The 17350-nt window shown below is 32.8% G+C and overlaps 1 non-coding gene and 1 pseudogene across 1 annotated transcript; one reads left to right on the plus strand and one right to left on the minus strand.

Annotated features, from left to right (window-relative positions):
• The window catches only part of LOC139863290 (uncharacterized), a 158922-nt pseudogene that overhangs the window by 15221 nt on the left and 126351 nt on the right, over positions 1–17350 (plus strand).
• LOC139865332 (small nucleolar RNA R71) lies at positions 2817–2923 on the minus strand. The gene has a single exon (XR_011764859.1). It is a non-coding gene; the product is annotated as a small nucleolar RNA R71 (small nucleolar RNA).

Raw genomic sequence — 17350 nt, forward strand, 5'->3', positions numbered from 1 at the left:
CAACGTATTAAAACCTTGGGTTACACGCAGTCGATAACCTGGTGTAATCATTAACAAGGTATTAAGACCTTGTTACAGTTTAAGTCCCCAATTAGTTGGAATATTTAACTTCGGATATAAGGGTAATTTGACGAGAACACTCGCACTTTATATTTATGACCGATGGACTATTATGGACAAAAATCAGATGGACTTATCAAATAATCCAGGACAAAGGACAATTAACCCATGGTAATAAATTAAAATCAATACGTCAAACATCATGATTACGGAAGTTTAAATAAGCATAATTCCTTTATTTTATATCTCATCGTACTTTTATTTACTGTCATTTTATTTATTGCACTTTTAATTATCGTACTTTTAATTATCACACTTTTATTTATCGTCATTTACTTTACGCTTTAAATTAAGTTATATTTATATTTAATATTTTACATTAGGTTTTAATTGTGACTTAAGTTCTAAAATCGACAAACCAGTCACTAAACGGTAAAACCCCCCTTTTATAATAATAATAATAATAATATTACTTATATATATATTTATACAAATATGGTTTAAAATAAATATAGCGTTAAACTTAGCTGACTCCATGTGGAACGAACCGGACTTACTAAAAACTACAATACTCTACGATTAGGTACACTGCCTATAAGTGTTGTAGCAAGGTTTAGGTATATCTATTCAATAAATAAATAAATAACTTGTGTAAAAATGTATCATATTTAATAGTATTTCGTAATAAAAATTAATAGTATTACGTACCTCTTCGCTTTAACATCAAGTATTTTTGGCGCCGCTGCCTGGGACGCCATAGAACGCTATAATAAAAAAAATTTAGTTTTTAAGCTATTTTTGTAAAAATATATTTACATAAGTTTTAAATATTAAAAACAAAAATATAAAAACAAGAAAAAGAAAAAAATATATATATATCTATATTTTAAAGTTTAATTAAATTAAAAAAAGTTTATATTTTTATTTATTGTTAAAAGTTATAAAAACTAATAAGTAAATTTTTTTAGTTTATATGTTTTATTTAAATTATTTTATTTCTATAAATTAAAAATCCGAAAAAAATATATATAATTAAAATAGAAATCGGGCCGATCACTGTAGCAGCCCAACAAACAGGTCTGGTATTCATATCCATGGGATCGCATGACCCAGGTGCATAAAACTCATGTGACCGCATGAGAAGCTTTGACAGGCCATCCTCGTACATCAATTAATACGGTTAGGGTTTAAATCAATTATTATTTTTATTATTAACCTAATTAGGGTTTTATTTAATTAATTAGTTTTTAAGTTTAGTTTTAATTTATATTTAGTAATATTAAGTGTTAATATTATTATTAATTATATAAATTAATACTTTTATAAAATAATAATATTAAAATAATTTTTTTATAAAATTGTAATTTTATCATTTTTTTAGTATTTTTATAAATTGTATATTTTTATTGTTTATTCGTATATTGTATATTTTTCATTCGTAACTAGTTTTAAACTTAGTTTTTGCCATAGTATTTCTAGATTTTTAGACTTTGCCGTAAAATCCCTTAAGTGCATTTTCTTTAGATTAAGATTTAGGCGCTTTAAAATTTTACGACGCCGCTTATCGCTTTAATATTTAATAGATTTTAGTGCCTTTTAAGTTATTGTCATTTTGGATTTAGAATTCCTTTAAGCTTTAATTCCTTTAGACGCAAGTTTTAAGTTTTTAGTTTTTAGACTTTTAAGTTTCGACGCTCTACTTTCTTATTATTGTTTTTCGACTTTTATTTTTCGACGTTTGTTTTTCGACTCCTTATTTTTCGACGCGCTGTTTCTTTCTCATTTCTACGCTCTAGTATTTAGGACATAGATTTTAATCTTCTTTAAATCTCGACGAAAAATTATTTTAAGCGGTTAAATTGATAGACATCCAAAACTTTCTGGTTCGTAGTAATAGTTGGATTTGTTAGTGGCGAGTTGTGGGCTTCCGATTTAAAGGGTCCTGGCTACCTGCTGCATCTATTGGCTATTCGAAACGTGGGCAAAATCAGAAAAGTCTATTAATTTGATAACTTTAATAATTTTTATCTTTATAACTAATAGGATATTCAGTGAATGCACCGAGCAAAACGTTCACCACCTTTCATACGTTCACCACTTGTAACTCGATCAAGACATCTAGCCAATATTGTCGCCGTTGATTTTTCTTTAGAATCATCATCTAGTCGACCAAGTACTCCAATTCAAATTTCCAATAATCCATTTTTTGAACCCGACCTCACAATTGAGAACTCGGAGGATATTCAAGGACAATTCAGAGATCCTGAACCACTAATCATTCCTCCTGAACCACAAATTACTCATCCATAGATTGTTGAGGAAGAACCCATTAAATCAGAATCCTGTAGTGATCCAGATTCAACAAATTCAATCATGGAAAATCAGGAACCTCTAAGTATGAAAGACCGAATGAGAGCTAAACGCACTGGCTAAGGTCACGCCATTACTCAACCAGACATTAATGAACAGATTATGAAATCAAAGGACAAATTCTACACATAGTAACTAATCAATGCCAATTTAGTGGTACGCCAAAAGAAGATCCAAACGAACATCTTCGAACCTTTAATAGGATTTGTACTCTATTCAAAATTAGAGAAGTTGAGGATGAACAGATCTATCTCATGTTATTTCCCTGGACTTTAAAGGGAGAAGCCAAAGATTGGTTACAATCGCTACCTGAAGGGGCGATTGATATATGGGATGTTTTAGTTGAGAAATTTCTTAAAAGATTCTTTCCGACATCTAAAGTCGTGAGACTTCAAGGAGAAATTGTTACGTTCACACAAAAGCCAAATGAAACATTATGTGAGGCGTGGAGAAGATTTGGAAAGTTGTTGAGAGGATGTCCTCAACATGGCTTAGACACTTGTCAAATAGTGCAAATATTCTACCAAGGATGCGATATTACTACATGAAAAGACATCGTCATAGCAGCTGGTGGTTCCATTATGAAGAAAACCGCAACTGAAGCTTACAAAATTATTGATAACACAGCCTCCCACTCACATGAGTGGCATCAAGAAAAAGACATCGTTAGATCATCTAAAGCGGCTAAAGCCGATTCTAGCCATGACTTTGACTCCATTTCCGCAAAGATATATGCTTTCGAGAGACGAATGGAAAAGATGACCAAAGATATTCACGCAATACGAATTAGTTGTGAGCAGTGTGGAGGACCACATTTGACAAAAGATTGTGTCAGTATTGAACAAACAATGGAACAAAGAGAGAATGTTTCATATATGAACCAAAGGCCTGGAAATAATTATCAGAATAATTATCAACCTCCAAGACCAAACTACAATCAAAATCAAAATTATAACCGAAATGTTCCATACAACAACCAACAAGGTCCTAGCAATCAACAAGTATCTAATAATACTTACAACCAGCAAAGACCTATTTTTCCAAATTAACCAGCACAAACCGATGATAAAAGGCCAAATTTAGAAGATATGATGACAAAGCTAGTTGAATCTCAAACTCAATTTTTCACATCTCAGAAACAAACGAATGAACAAAAAGCTCAAGCATTTAGAAATCAACAAGCTTCAATCCAAAATCTGGAACAAGAAGTGAGCAACCTAGCAAGGTTAATAGGTAAAAGAAAACTGGAGAGTCTACCTAGTGATACAAATGCTAATCCCCGAAATGAAACAGCTAAAGCCATTACCACAAGAAGTGGTATTACACTTAAACCACCTGATATGCCTGTAATTTCTGATGAAGCTATTCCTACTACACAGGCACCACAACCTGAGCAAAAGAAGGAATCGGAATTGGTAGTTGAAAAGGTTAATAAAGATAACACAGTTAAGGCAAAACCTTATGTTAAACCATACCAACCACCACTTCCTTACCCGAGTAAAATGAGAAAAGAAAGACTTGAAGCCGAGCAATCTAAATTCTTGGATATGTTTAAACAAATAAATGTCAACCTTCCTTTCATTGATGTGATTTCAGGAATGCCTAGATATGCTAAATTCTTGAAAGATCTAATCACAAATAGAAAGAAAATGGAAGAACTCTCGGCTGTTACCATGAATGCTAATTGTTCTGCAGTGCTGTTGAATAAGATACCATAAAAACTCTCTGATCTAGGAAGTTTTACAATTCCATGTTTTCTAGGTAGTCTTAATTCAATAGAAGCATTGACAGACTTATGTGCTAGTATAAATTTAATGCCGTATTCACTATACGCTAAACTAGACCTCGGAGAATTGAAACCAATAAGAATAAGCATACAACTAACTGATCGATCAGTAAAATATCCTAGAGGGATAATGGAGAACATGCTAGTTAAAGTTGGTACTTTAGTATTTCCAGTAGACTTTGTTATTCTGGACATGGAACAAGATTCTCGAGTTCCTCTCATATTAGGAAGACCATTCTTAAACACGACCAAAGAAATAATAGACGTGTTTGGTAAGAAACTGACCCTAAGTATATAGGACAAGAGTGTTACCTTTTCTGTGGACAGAGCCATGCAACAACCGCAATCTGCAGATGATACATGTTATTATATTCTAACTATAGATTCACATGCAGAATTGTTAGAAGAATTTCCAGAATTACAAGGAACAGGAGAATGTTCTTTAGGAGAAGGAACTGAACCAATTGATGAAGCTGAAATGTTAGCCTCACTTATGGCTAATGAATACGAACCAATAACAGAAGAACTTCAAATGCTAAAAGAGGAAGACAGATATCGATACAAATCATCGATAGAAGAACCACCGATATTAGAGTTAAAGACACTTCCAACCCCTTTGGAATACGCTTATTTACATGGTGAATCTGAATTACCTGTAATAATATCGTCTTTTCTTATGAAAAATGAAAAATCTCAACTCATTTCTGTGCTAAAAGCTCATAAACCAGCTATTGCATGGAAGATTCATGACATTAAAGGCATAAGTCCTTCGTATTACACACATAAAATCCTTATGGAAGAAGGTCATAAAATATATGTGCAACGCCAACGAAGACTAAATCCAAATATGCAAGATGTTGTCAAGAAAGAAATAATTAAACTGTTCGATGCAGGTTTAATTTATCCAATCTCTGACAGTCCATGGGTAATGAAAAAGATGAGCTTATTCCCACTAGGACTGTAACAGGATGGCGTGTCTGTATTGATTATAGAAAATTAAACGACGCCACCAGAAAAGATCACTTTCCCTTACCTTTCATTGATCAAATGTTAGAAAGGTTAACTGAGAACAGTTACTATTGTTTTCTTGACGGTTTCTCTGGATATTTTCAAATTCCAATCGCACCCGAAGACCAAGAGAAAACCACGTTCACGTGCCCTTATGGTACTTTTGCTTACAAACGCATGCCATTTGGACTTTGCAACGCCCCTGCAACCTTTCAAAGGTGTATGATGACGATTTTTCACTACATGATAGAAGAATGCATGGAAGTTTTCATGGCCGACTTTTCAGTCTTCGGTAATACTTTTGAAGCATGTCTAGTTAATCTTGAACGAATGCTTATTAGATGCGAACAATCAAATCTAGTTCTTAATTGGGAGAAATGCCATTTCATGGTTAGAGAAGGCATCGTTCTTGGTCATAAAATTTCAAAGGAAGGAATTGAAGTGGATAGAGCTAAAGTAGATGTAATTGCTAAACTTCCACATCCCACCAATGTTAAAGGAGTTAGGAGTTTTCTAGGGCATGCCGGTTTTTACCGACTTTTCATAAAAGATTTTTCTAAAATTGCCACTCCTATGAATAAACTCCTAGAAAAAGATGCTCCATTCATCTTTTTGGATGAATGCATCAAATCTTTTAATATTCTTAAAAAAAAACTCACTAATGCGTCGATCATGATAACTCCAAATTGGAATCTACCATTTGAACTCATGTGCGATGCAAGTGATTTTGCAATGGAAGCCGTTTTAGGTCAAAGAATTGAAAAACGATTTCAACCTATTTATTACGCTAGTAAGACATTACAAGGAGCACAAACGAATTATACAACTACTGAAAAAGAACTCCTTTCCATTGTCTTTGCTTTTGACAAATTTCGTTCATATCTCGTTCTAGCAAAAACGGTGGTCTATACCGACCATTCTGCTCTTAGATACCTATTTTCAAAACAAGATGCCAAAACCACGATTAATACGTTAGATCTTACTCTTACAAGAATTCAATATTGAAATTCGAGATAAAAAGGGAGCAGAAAATCTCGCCGCTGATCATCTTTCTCGCCTTGAAAATCCCGAATTAGAAGTTCTAAATGAATCGGCCATACAAGATAATTTTCCTGATGAATATCTTTTGAAAATCGATTATAGTGAAATTCCATGGTTTGCAGACTTTACAAACTACTTAGTATGTAGATTCCTTGAAAAAGGATTGTCGTACCAAAAATGAAAGAAATTCTTTAGTGATATAAGACACTATTTTTGGGAAGATCCACATTTATTCAAAAGTTGTCCCGATGGAATAATACGCCGATGCGTATTCGGAGATGAAGCTAGTCAAATCTTAAACTGTTGTCACACAGGACCAACAGAAGGGCATTATGGGCCTCAACTCACAGCAAGGAAAGTCTACGATGCAGGATTCTATTGGCCTACAATTTCAAAGACGCACACCTTCTCTGTAAATCCTGTGACGCATGTCAAAGGGTAGAAAAAATAAGTCAACGTGATGAAATGCCACAAAATGTCATTCAAGTATGTGAAGTATTTGACATTTGGGGTATTGACTTTATGGGTCCATTTCCAAAATCTCATAATAATCTCTACATTCTCATTGCCATTGATTATGTATCTAAATGGGTGGAAGCACAAGCTCTCCCAACTAACGATGCACAAGTTATAGTCAACTTCTTAAAACGTCTTTTTGCTAGGTTCGAAACACCGAAAACTTTAATAAGTGATCAGGGTACTCATTTTTGTAATAATCAACTTGAGAAAGTTCTCAAAAGATATGGAGTAACTCAAAATCTCAACCGCTTATCATTCACAAACAAGTGGACAAGTTGAAAATACCAACCGAGCTTTAAAACGTATTCTAGAGAAACTGTAGGATCAAATCCGAATGAATGGTCCATGAAATTGGAGGATGCACTCTGGGCTTTTAGAACAGCCTACAAAACTCCAATTGGCACCACACCTTTTAAACTCATTTACGGAAAAGCATGTCACCTTCCAGTAGAAATTGAGCACAAAGCATTTTGGACTTTGAAGACATGTAATCTTGATTTGCATGAAGCTGGACGTCTACGATTAAGTCAATTAAACGAATTAGAAGAATTAAGACATGAGGCATATGAAAATTCGTTAATCTATAAGGAAAGAACTAAGAAATTACATGACAAAAGAATCAGAAGTTCAAAAAAATTTAAGGAAGGAGACAGAGTTCTTCTTTTCAATTCACGATTCAAGCTATTTCCTGGAAAATTGAAATCAAGATGGTCTGGACCATTCATAGTCAAAAGAGTTTTCCCGTACGGAACAGTAGAGTTAATAAATTCAAATGGGATTGAATTTAAGGTTAATGGTCACAGAGTTAAACATTACATAGATAATCCAATGCAAGTTGAAGATGAAGCTAATCACAATTTCGACACCACAGCTAACTAAGTGTAGGAAGATTCGAATCTTTTAAGGGTAATATGAATTTCTGTTAGAGTTAGATGTTCTATTTTCGTGTAGTTCTTGAGTATGGAATCCGATTGGTCTTTCCCTAGCAGACCCTAAAGAACTAGTCTTCTCCCCCCATTCTGAATTTTTATTTCTTTTAGGTTTTACGAGATGAAGAATTCCTTTGATCTGAACTATGGTCTACTACTACACGCTATGATTACTAAACGTAATAATAACACTTTCCCGAGTGAACTGGTATCATTCATAAGAGGAAAAATGGACGAAGTAAGGAAAGAACTCAGGAACAATCATAATAAGATACATTTTGATAAAGAAAAATCAAAATCCGCAACAAAAAGAAGAGCACGACACCTTGAAAGATGTCATAAATGAGAAAAATGGTCACACGAAGGGAAATGTTCGAACAACCAAACACATTCCAATTCTGAATTCGTTACTTTATGCAGAGAAGGACCGTTCATATGTTTAGAAGAAAAGTTATTGAAAACTCGTGGTTACGCCTATATAGCTATGGAAAACCAAATCGAACGACTCTCCTATGAGTCGACTAAAGCAGGTCTCTGAGAATTCTATCTCACAGGTAAGTATGTACAGTTTTTATTTATTTTTATTTATTGCTTTTAACCTTTTGATAATAAACGCTGAATCGTTCGCTATAAAGTATTAAATTGATATTCAATAAAATTAGATATGCGAAACCGAAATTATTGATATCATACAAAAATATAATGTATTAATGCGAAATTTACCGTTTATTTATAAGGTATAAATATCTTTAATCAATCAATCCAAAATATTTCAAAAATTCGTCAGGAGTAAAACTAGGTAATACAGCCGAAATTACATTACCCAAAAAGAGGGACGTATATTTTTGTAAATATTAGATTGATTAAAGTGTGATAAAAGACCAAAAAGATTTTTATTTTATTTTTACCCTATTTTTAAAACCAATATATAATTATAATATTTTAAATGAAAATTTGTAAAATTAATGTATATAAATATTAATAATATTTATATGAAATTTTATGCATTTTAAAATTTAAGTTTGGTGTGAATTTAAAAACAAAAATTTACTTTATTTCATTAAGTTAAAAATTTGATATCTAAAATTCATTGTGAATTGAAGACTAGGTCGTTGAATCGAAATTGCTTTACCCGAGGGCGGGACGAGAAATTTTATTATCATTATCTCTAATCTTATTGATCTAAAGTATGCTAAAAACATAAAAAAAACCCCCCAAAATCTTTGCTTTTAAAACAAATGCTTTAAAATGACAAATTTTAAAAATTTTGTCGAGGGACGAACTAGGTAAACGTACCGAAACGCCCTTAATCTAAAAAAAAACAAAATTTTAAATTAATTAATTATTTGTTTTATAAGTTAAACCTTTTTATAAAAAACAAAAAAATATATCAGACCCCATGCGATCGCATGCAGTTTACACTCCAAAACCATGTGATCGCATGGGACCAAAAAGCTGGACAGGATTAAAAATCAGTCGAGCTGCTCTCTGTCTCACAAAATACACACACACACATACGAGCAAACACCCACAAACACTCCTCAAATCTTCAATTTTTAACCAAAATTCACGAAATTTGTTGCTACAATCCGCTATAAACATGCCTTTCTTCGGATTTGGGAGCAAAAAGGTAATGATTCGACCCCTAAAACTCTTTAAATTCGAATTATAGTGTTCTTGAACAAATTTTTACCTAATTTAATTTGATAATTTCTAGTGTAATTATAGTTAAATTGTTAATATATTATGCTTGTATAACCTAGATTGATGCTATTTAACATGATTAGAAGCTTTAAACTTCAAAATTTTAACAATCTAGGGTTTGTGCTCTTGAGTAATTTGGGGCTTTTTGATATAAACAGGTTATGGCTGATTTTTGTTATGAATTATTTCTAAATTAAGTAGTGTAACATGTTTAGGTTGCTAAATGATCCAAACCTTGATCCTAAACATGATTTTTGAACATCAAAGTGGACTTTTTAAGTCTAAAATTCATGAACTTGATTATTTTGATATAAATGCCATTTGAAACTTGTTTAATTGCTAGTAATGGTTATTTTAACATGTTATTTGAGTTGAATGCTTATGAACTTTGCACACCTTTTCATATATGCTTATTTAAAAAATTGTAGAATTGATAAAAATATGAAAATGAGTATAAGTTTAATATGGATTAAACATGTTATTGTAATTGTTTTAATTTGTTATTTTGCTAACACTAATGCATATTTAGATGCACAAATTTTGTGTTTAATGTGTTTTGCAGAGAAATACAGATACGGACGGTGCATCATCGTCTAGACAACCTGAACAAGAACCTGATCAAGAACCACAATCGGAACCACAACCTGAACAACAACAACATTATGATCAACACATGCTATATCATGAGCTAGAACCACTGTTTTACACTCATTATCGTCAATTTCATCCTCACCCAAGGATTATGCACCCACTTATCGATGACCAACAGTTACGTCCCAACCTAAGATTCGATTATTGTTGGACAGAATACCTGAAATTTCAAAAGAACATGCACATTCTTTACCACAAAAATATTGAAATGCCTCAGGTAATCGATTGGGAGCCTTTGAAAGCAGTTGGCCTAGCCGATTCGGTTAGAGGTTTACTAGTCCAGAGGTATGGTAGCTCTACATTTAATGATTGGATCCGTTTATTTACCACGCGTAGAACTATATATAGAGAATGGTGTGTTGAATTGCTTAGCACTATAGAATTAAATAATCAGGTTACTATGTTAAGAGATAAAAGTTTTATTAGATTTCTTTTAGGAGGTACAATGTACAGAATGTCCATGTTAGACATGGCTAGTGCTTTACTGATCTACACCCCCGCTGAGATTATTACACCTGATTTTAATAGTTTAATTGCAGAAGGTGAAAGAGTAGATAGGAATTTTGACGCTAACGCCATATGGAGGCGTATGTCACAATTTAGGTAGTTTACGCGGGGTGGAAGACACTCCTACTTAGATATTGATAGAGCAGAGCTCTGGGTAATACATAGATTCTTAGCGAACTCGATTACACAACGGGGTAAAAATAAACAGAAAATGACCCTAAACGATTTATTTTATCTTAAGTGTATTCGAGACCCGATGAGCTTTGTTAACATTCCTTATTGCGTAGGCCAATATTTGTCTAAAGTTGTTGAGGGTATGCAAGCAGGAAGTATTATAGGGGGAGGTATTTTTGTTACTCTCATTGGAGAGTACTTAGGTGTACATAAAGAGCATGGGGTTCCGATGGTAGAGATTGAGGAACAAATAGATACTATAGGTTTGCAGGTTTATCAAGGTGTAAAGGTATTAAAACGGAGACACAATATGCCAATACCATATCAGGGCACCCATCTACAGGTAGAGAGGGGTTCGGATGAGGAGATGGAGGAAGCAGATGACATTAGGGATGTCATTAGGGATAGTTATACTGATGTCTTCCAGCATGTAGATGAGGTGGAAATGAATAACCAGGCTAGGCAACATCAGTATGAGCAGTGGAGAGCCGTGGATGAATATGAGCAATCCAGACGACGCCAACACGATAGCTGGCAAGTTCATCAGCACCAAATCATGAGCCAGCTATCATATCAGGTACCACATAACTATATCCGACTCGACCTGCTTACTATCCACCACATCAGCCTGACTTGCGACCACCCTTTGACCTGTACGACCCCAGGCAAGCCTATCAAGACACCTATCACCAACCACGGAACCCGAGCGATGATATGAACTGGAATCCCTATCCAAATCAATAGTGTTCCATTGGTGATTTCTTATCTTTTATTATTTTTTATCTATTTATGTTAAACATTTAACATTTTGATACTTTTATGTAATGTTTAACATTTTTATTATTTTATACTAATATTTCATTTTTGTAATTTAAAAGTGGGATATTAAGTCCCATTTCAAAATACCATGCATGTTTATATTTGTATTGTATGTATTTTATCTCATGTACACAACAGGGTAAAACAGCGCATTTTCAAAGACTGGCATTAAGTTCAGCAAAAGCAACTAATTTTGACGACAAGATGTAAAATAAATGTGATATAACAACTGCAGGAATGAACAAATGGATGTGCACCATTTATCATTCAAACAAACAACAATATGTTTGGAAACTTTGGTAAAATTTATTCATTTTTCTACGCTAATCACCCTCAATAATTTAAATGGTTACTGATTTCTTGCAAATGAGGGCATTGCAAGATCTTAAGTGTGGGAAGTGATTAAATTCTTTCGGTTTTAAAAAAAAAAATTTAAGACTTATACACTTGGTTTAATAGCTAACGTTAAACTTTACTAGTAAAGCAGTAGTTATATTAGAATCTAGTGCTCTCTGATAATAAAGAACAGCCCATAGTCTTATATACTGACTACCCACTTCTAGTAAAATTTTTAAAATTTTTTCAACTAAATGAACTCAAAATCATGTTTATACATATTTATGAACGATAAAACTAGGTGTTAACACCGAAATTATTGTTACCTCGGAAAGGACATAAATTGAAAAACAACTCAAAACACTTGAATTCATTTAAAATGGAATAGAAGAGAATAAAAAGGCAAAGAAAGAAAAATAAAAGCTAAGTGTGGGAAAAATTTACCAAGTTATTTAGAACATATATCACATATTTTTGTACAAATAATTGAAGATAATTTTGTTTTGGACGATATTAATTAGTTTTACCCAGCTTATTGTAATATAAATGGAATTTAAAAGGAAGTAAAGTCTTTCGAGAAAAAGACACGTGCTTCTTGATTTAGGTCAGGAAGTTGTCGTCCAGACCAATTGTAGAGTCTACGAAAAACCTTGAAAAGTTTTCTCGAAAATCAGCTAGAAATCCACGGACCTCAACATCAAACAGGGTCGCCATGTGGTCAGACTTATCCTAACCATGAAAGGATCTGTCTCGTACAATGGGGGACACCGTGCAAATTAGCTTATAAGACTAATGAATCAGATCCCCAGAAAGGATAATCTCCTTAAAGATTAAAAATCAGCTTTTAAGCCGGATATTACTCAATCCTTGAGATTGACTTTAAAGATTGAGAATTACAAACTCATGGAATTCGATGATATCTAAACTCGAGCTTGAACGAGAAAATATTTTGATCAAATTACAAAACCGATTTGTTTTCTGAAAAACCCATTTTCAATGCGTTCATTACCATTGAACGTAAAATCCTAAGAATTCACCGGAATTCATTAGGTCACATGAACCAAATTGGGTGTCAACCGTAAGAATGGTGGTTGCATAGCATGGTCGAAGACAGGACCTTGTGCCAAACCGAAAAACTATAGGGTGATCTTTCCTATTGCTCCTACAAAGGATATTAATTGCATCCGACACGTTATGGACCATAATCAAAAGCATGTCATTAGACATTGCCTTAACAGTTTCTTTTTCACCGCTTTCCTTTACAACCGGACGGTAGTTTACCAAAAGGTAATATACGAAACAAGTAAACTGGATGTGTGCTTTCCAATACAAGGTTAGCAAGTGGGTGACACAAAACCATAAGTTTTGAGCTAAAATTTTCAAATCTGAAACTCACAATACCCACAAAAACATTTTGCAAACACCGGTGAAGGGTTATTCTGGAAAACTTATCTAGGGTAAAAGCTAGATTGAATTTTTAAAAGATCAAATATTTTCATAAAGATCCAATTTTCTTAAAGGATCTAAATTTTTATAGTCATGTGGGACTGTAAACCACAACGTTACTATCATTGTTCATACCGCCGTATCAAAATCACTGATGTACAAAGTGTGAAGAATAAAGAAGTGATTCTAGTAAAGTTATATTCAAGTTCTATATTACTTGAGGACAAGCAATGCTCAAGTGTGAGAATATTTGATAATGCTAAAAATGAACACATATTTCATAGCATTATCCTTCAAGAAAGACAAGCTTTTGGTTACAATTGTTCTAATTTCAAGTAATTATCGTTTAAATAATAAAAGGTGAAGACAAAAGACAGATTCGACGATTTGAAGACGCAAACGACCAAAAAGCTAAAAAGTACAAAGTACAATCCAAGTGGTTCAAATTATTGATGAGAAACGTCTCAAAATTATAAGAGTACAAGCCGCAAAATGTAAAGTACAAGATATTAAATCGTACGAAAGGACGTTCGAAAATCCGAAACAGAGACATGAACCAACTATCAACAAGCGACGCAACGGGCCTAAAATTACAAGTCAACATTGCATAAGAATATAATATAATATATATATAATTATCTAAAATTATATTATATTATATTATATATATTAAATAATCGCAGCAGCCCACGTTTTTAGCAAGTTTGGGAGCTGGACAGCCTGTCCATGCGATTGCATGGAGAATGCAAAGGAAAGCCATGCTATCGCATGGCTGTAACAGTGAGGCCAGGTGTTATAAAAAGGCAGTTGGCTCGACGTTTTATGGAAACCTTCATCAACTCTCTGCTCTCTCTCTCAAATATATTTATATTTATATTTTAATTATAATTTTAATTTTAATATTAAGTTAATAATAATAATAATAATAATAATAATAATAATAATAATAATAATAATAATAATAATAATAATAATAATAATAATAATAATAATAATAATAATAATAATAATAATAATAATAATAATAATAATAATAATAATAATAAGGTTATAGTGGCGAATGTTTTAAGTTTGTAAGTTGAAATTCTGTCCGTGTAACGCTACGCTATTAATAATCATTGTAAGTTATGTTCAACTTTTTTAAATTAATGTCTCGTAGCTAAGTTATTATTATGCTTATTTAAGCCGAAGTGATCGTGATGTTGGACTAAATATTAAGATTGGGTTATTGGGTTTTGGACCATAATTGGGGTTTGGACAAAAGACCGACACTTGTGGAAATTTGACTATGGGCTATTAATGGGCTTTATATTTGTTTCACTGAATGATAGTTGTTAATTTAATATAGAGATTTACAATTTGACGTATCTATAAATAACCACATACACTCGATCGGATACGATGGGCGGGATATTTATAAATACTAATAATCGTTCATTTAACCGAACACGGGAATGGATTAATAGTCAATGGACTCATTAAAATAGGGGTGGATTACATACAAGGACACTTGGTGTAATTGTTAACAACGTATTAAAACCTTGGGTTACACGCAGTCGATAACTTGGTGTAATCATTAACAAAGTATTTAGACCTTGTTACAGTTTAAGTCCCCAATTAGTTAAAATATTTGACTTCGGATATAAGGGTAATTTGACGAGGACACTCGCACTTTATATTTATGACCGATGGACTATTATGGACAAAAATCAGATGGACTTATCAAATAATCCAGGACAAAGGACAATTAACCCATGGTAATAAATTAAAATCAATACGTCAAAATCATGATTACGGAAGTTTAAATAAGCACAATTCCTTTATATTATATCTCATCGTACTTTTATTTACTGTCATTTTATTTATTTCACTTTTAATTATCGTACTTTTAATTATCACACTTTTATTTATCGTCATTTACTTTACGCTTTAAATTAAGTTATATTTATATTTAATATTTTACATTAGGTTTTAATTGTGACTTAAGTTCTAAAATCGACAAACCGGTCACTAAACGGTAAAATCCCCCTTTTATAATAATAATAATAATATTACTTATATATATATTTATACAAATATAGTTTAAAATAAATATAGCGTTAAACTTAGCTGACTCCCTGTGGAACGAACCGAACTTACTAAAAACTACACTACTCTACGATTAGGTACACTGCCTATAAGTGTTGTAGCAAGGTTTAGGTATATCTATTCAATAAATAAATAAATAACTTGTGTAAAATTGTATCGTATTTAATAGTATTTCGTAATAAAAATTAATAGTATTACGTACCCATTCGCTTTAACATCATACGCGTATAGATATATAAAAAGCTCGATCACAACCACCATATCACCTTCTCTATCTGTTTTCTGTCCACACAGCTCACCATAACCGCCAACTCCACTTCTATATTGTTACTGCTGCAACTACTAACCTGCTACTATCGAGTTGCTATTACCAATAACCCAAACAACATCACAAAACATCACACTGTAGCCGCAGCCTCTTTTTGCTACTGTTTTCTTGATAACCAAAACCAAACATCCATATCTGCAAACTGCTAGCTGTTACTTTCGCTTCTAACATAAATCCAAATCGAACACCATCATTAAATTTATGTGACAGTTGGTAAGAAACCCAGCTATTATGTGTTTTTAATCGAAGTCCAAAATCCAACTACTGCAAAACGATCTTCTGCTATTTTATCCTTTGATTTCTATTTTTTTTTCTTTCGAACCAGGCTGCTGCTCGAACTATTTATGTTTCTGTTCCATGAAGCTGTGAACGGAGGGCAGATTATTAAGATGATGATGATGAATTAAATTACAGCGAATATGATAAAAGAAAAGATGATGATTATGAATAATGAGTGATGTTGTTGTTACTTTATGTTCCTGTGAAACCGAACCCTACCCATCACTTCCTGTTGTTATAATTCGTTTACAAGCTGGACATAGATCGATTGGGCTTGAGTAATTGTTTGGGCTACTGCAGTCCCTTAAACCTTATTACCGATCCATATTTCTATTTTCTAGTGGGCCGAATGATACAACCTGCTATTGGGCCAAATCGAGTCCTTTTTGAACTAGGCAATTTGGGCAGTAAATCTTTGTGTTGTTGGGCCAAGACCCATCATGATTTTATGTTTATAACGATTAGATGATGGTGATGCCTCGCGTATATAATGATGTACGATGATATACATGAATCACTACAAAAAAGTTCTAAGTTTTTGACGATTATTTTCTCACGATTAATACAAGCTTCGAAGTTTTTATTACTTTTTGACGTTTATGAAGGTATAGAAATTGATCACACACAAATGAGATATTTTTGACACTTCACAAAGTTAAAAAGACTTCTACAGGTGTAGGTGCCAAAAACAGAAATAGTTCCTGGCATACGAAAGTGTCAAAAAATTTAAAAGAAATATATAGAATATTATTTACTTTTGACGCATACCAGATCCAAAAATCCATGGGTTTCACCGGATATTATTTGACCCGTTAAATTCTATTTTCCAGCATGATCTCTTTTTCTTTACAAGTTTAAGTTCCTGATCCTTTTTTCTATTTTTCTATTATACCTTTTTTTTCTTCATCATCCTTTATACGTCACATAAAACTCTCTCGGTTATCTACATCAATTCACAGAGACACAATTAGTTTGGCGTGTTCACCAATTGACTTAAGCATCTATCTCCTCCTTCACCGATTGACTTAAGCATTTATCTCACTCGCAGGTGAGTTAGGGTTTCACGAGTTCACTATATCGATCAATTAGTTAGGGTTTTGAATGATCTTACTGAAAATTTTGTAGTGCTTGACCTAACTGAATATGATTTATGGATTTTTTCCAGTTTAAATTAGATTTTGGCATTAAAGCAGTAGGTTGTCAATATGATTAATTTCTCGTTTGAATTTCAGGATGTAGCATGACACTTTGAGGTGCGCGAGGTATCATATTGACATAAACGTAGAAGCTAATTGATTGGAATAA

The sequence above is a fragment of the Rutidosis leptorrhynchoides genome, chromosome 8 (genome assembly GCF_046630445.1).
Source record: "Rutidosis leptorrhynchoides isolate AG116_Rl617_1_P2 chromosome 8, CSIRO_AGI_Rlap_v1, whole genome shotgun sequence".
Lineage (NCBI taxonomy): Eukaryota > Viridiplantae > Streptophyta > Magnoliopsida > Asterales > Asteraceae > Rutidosis > Rutidosis leptorrhynchoides.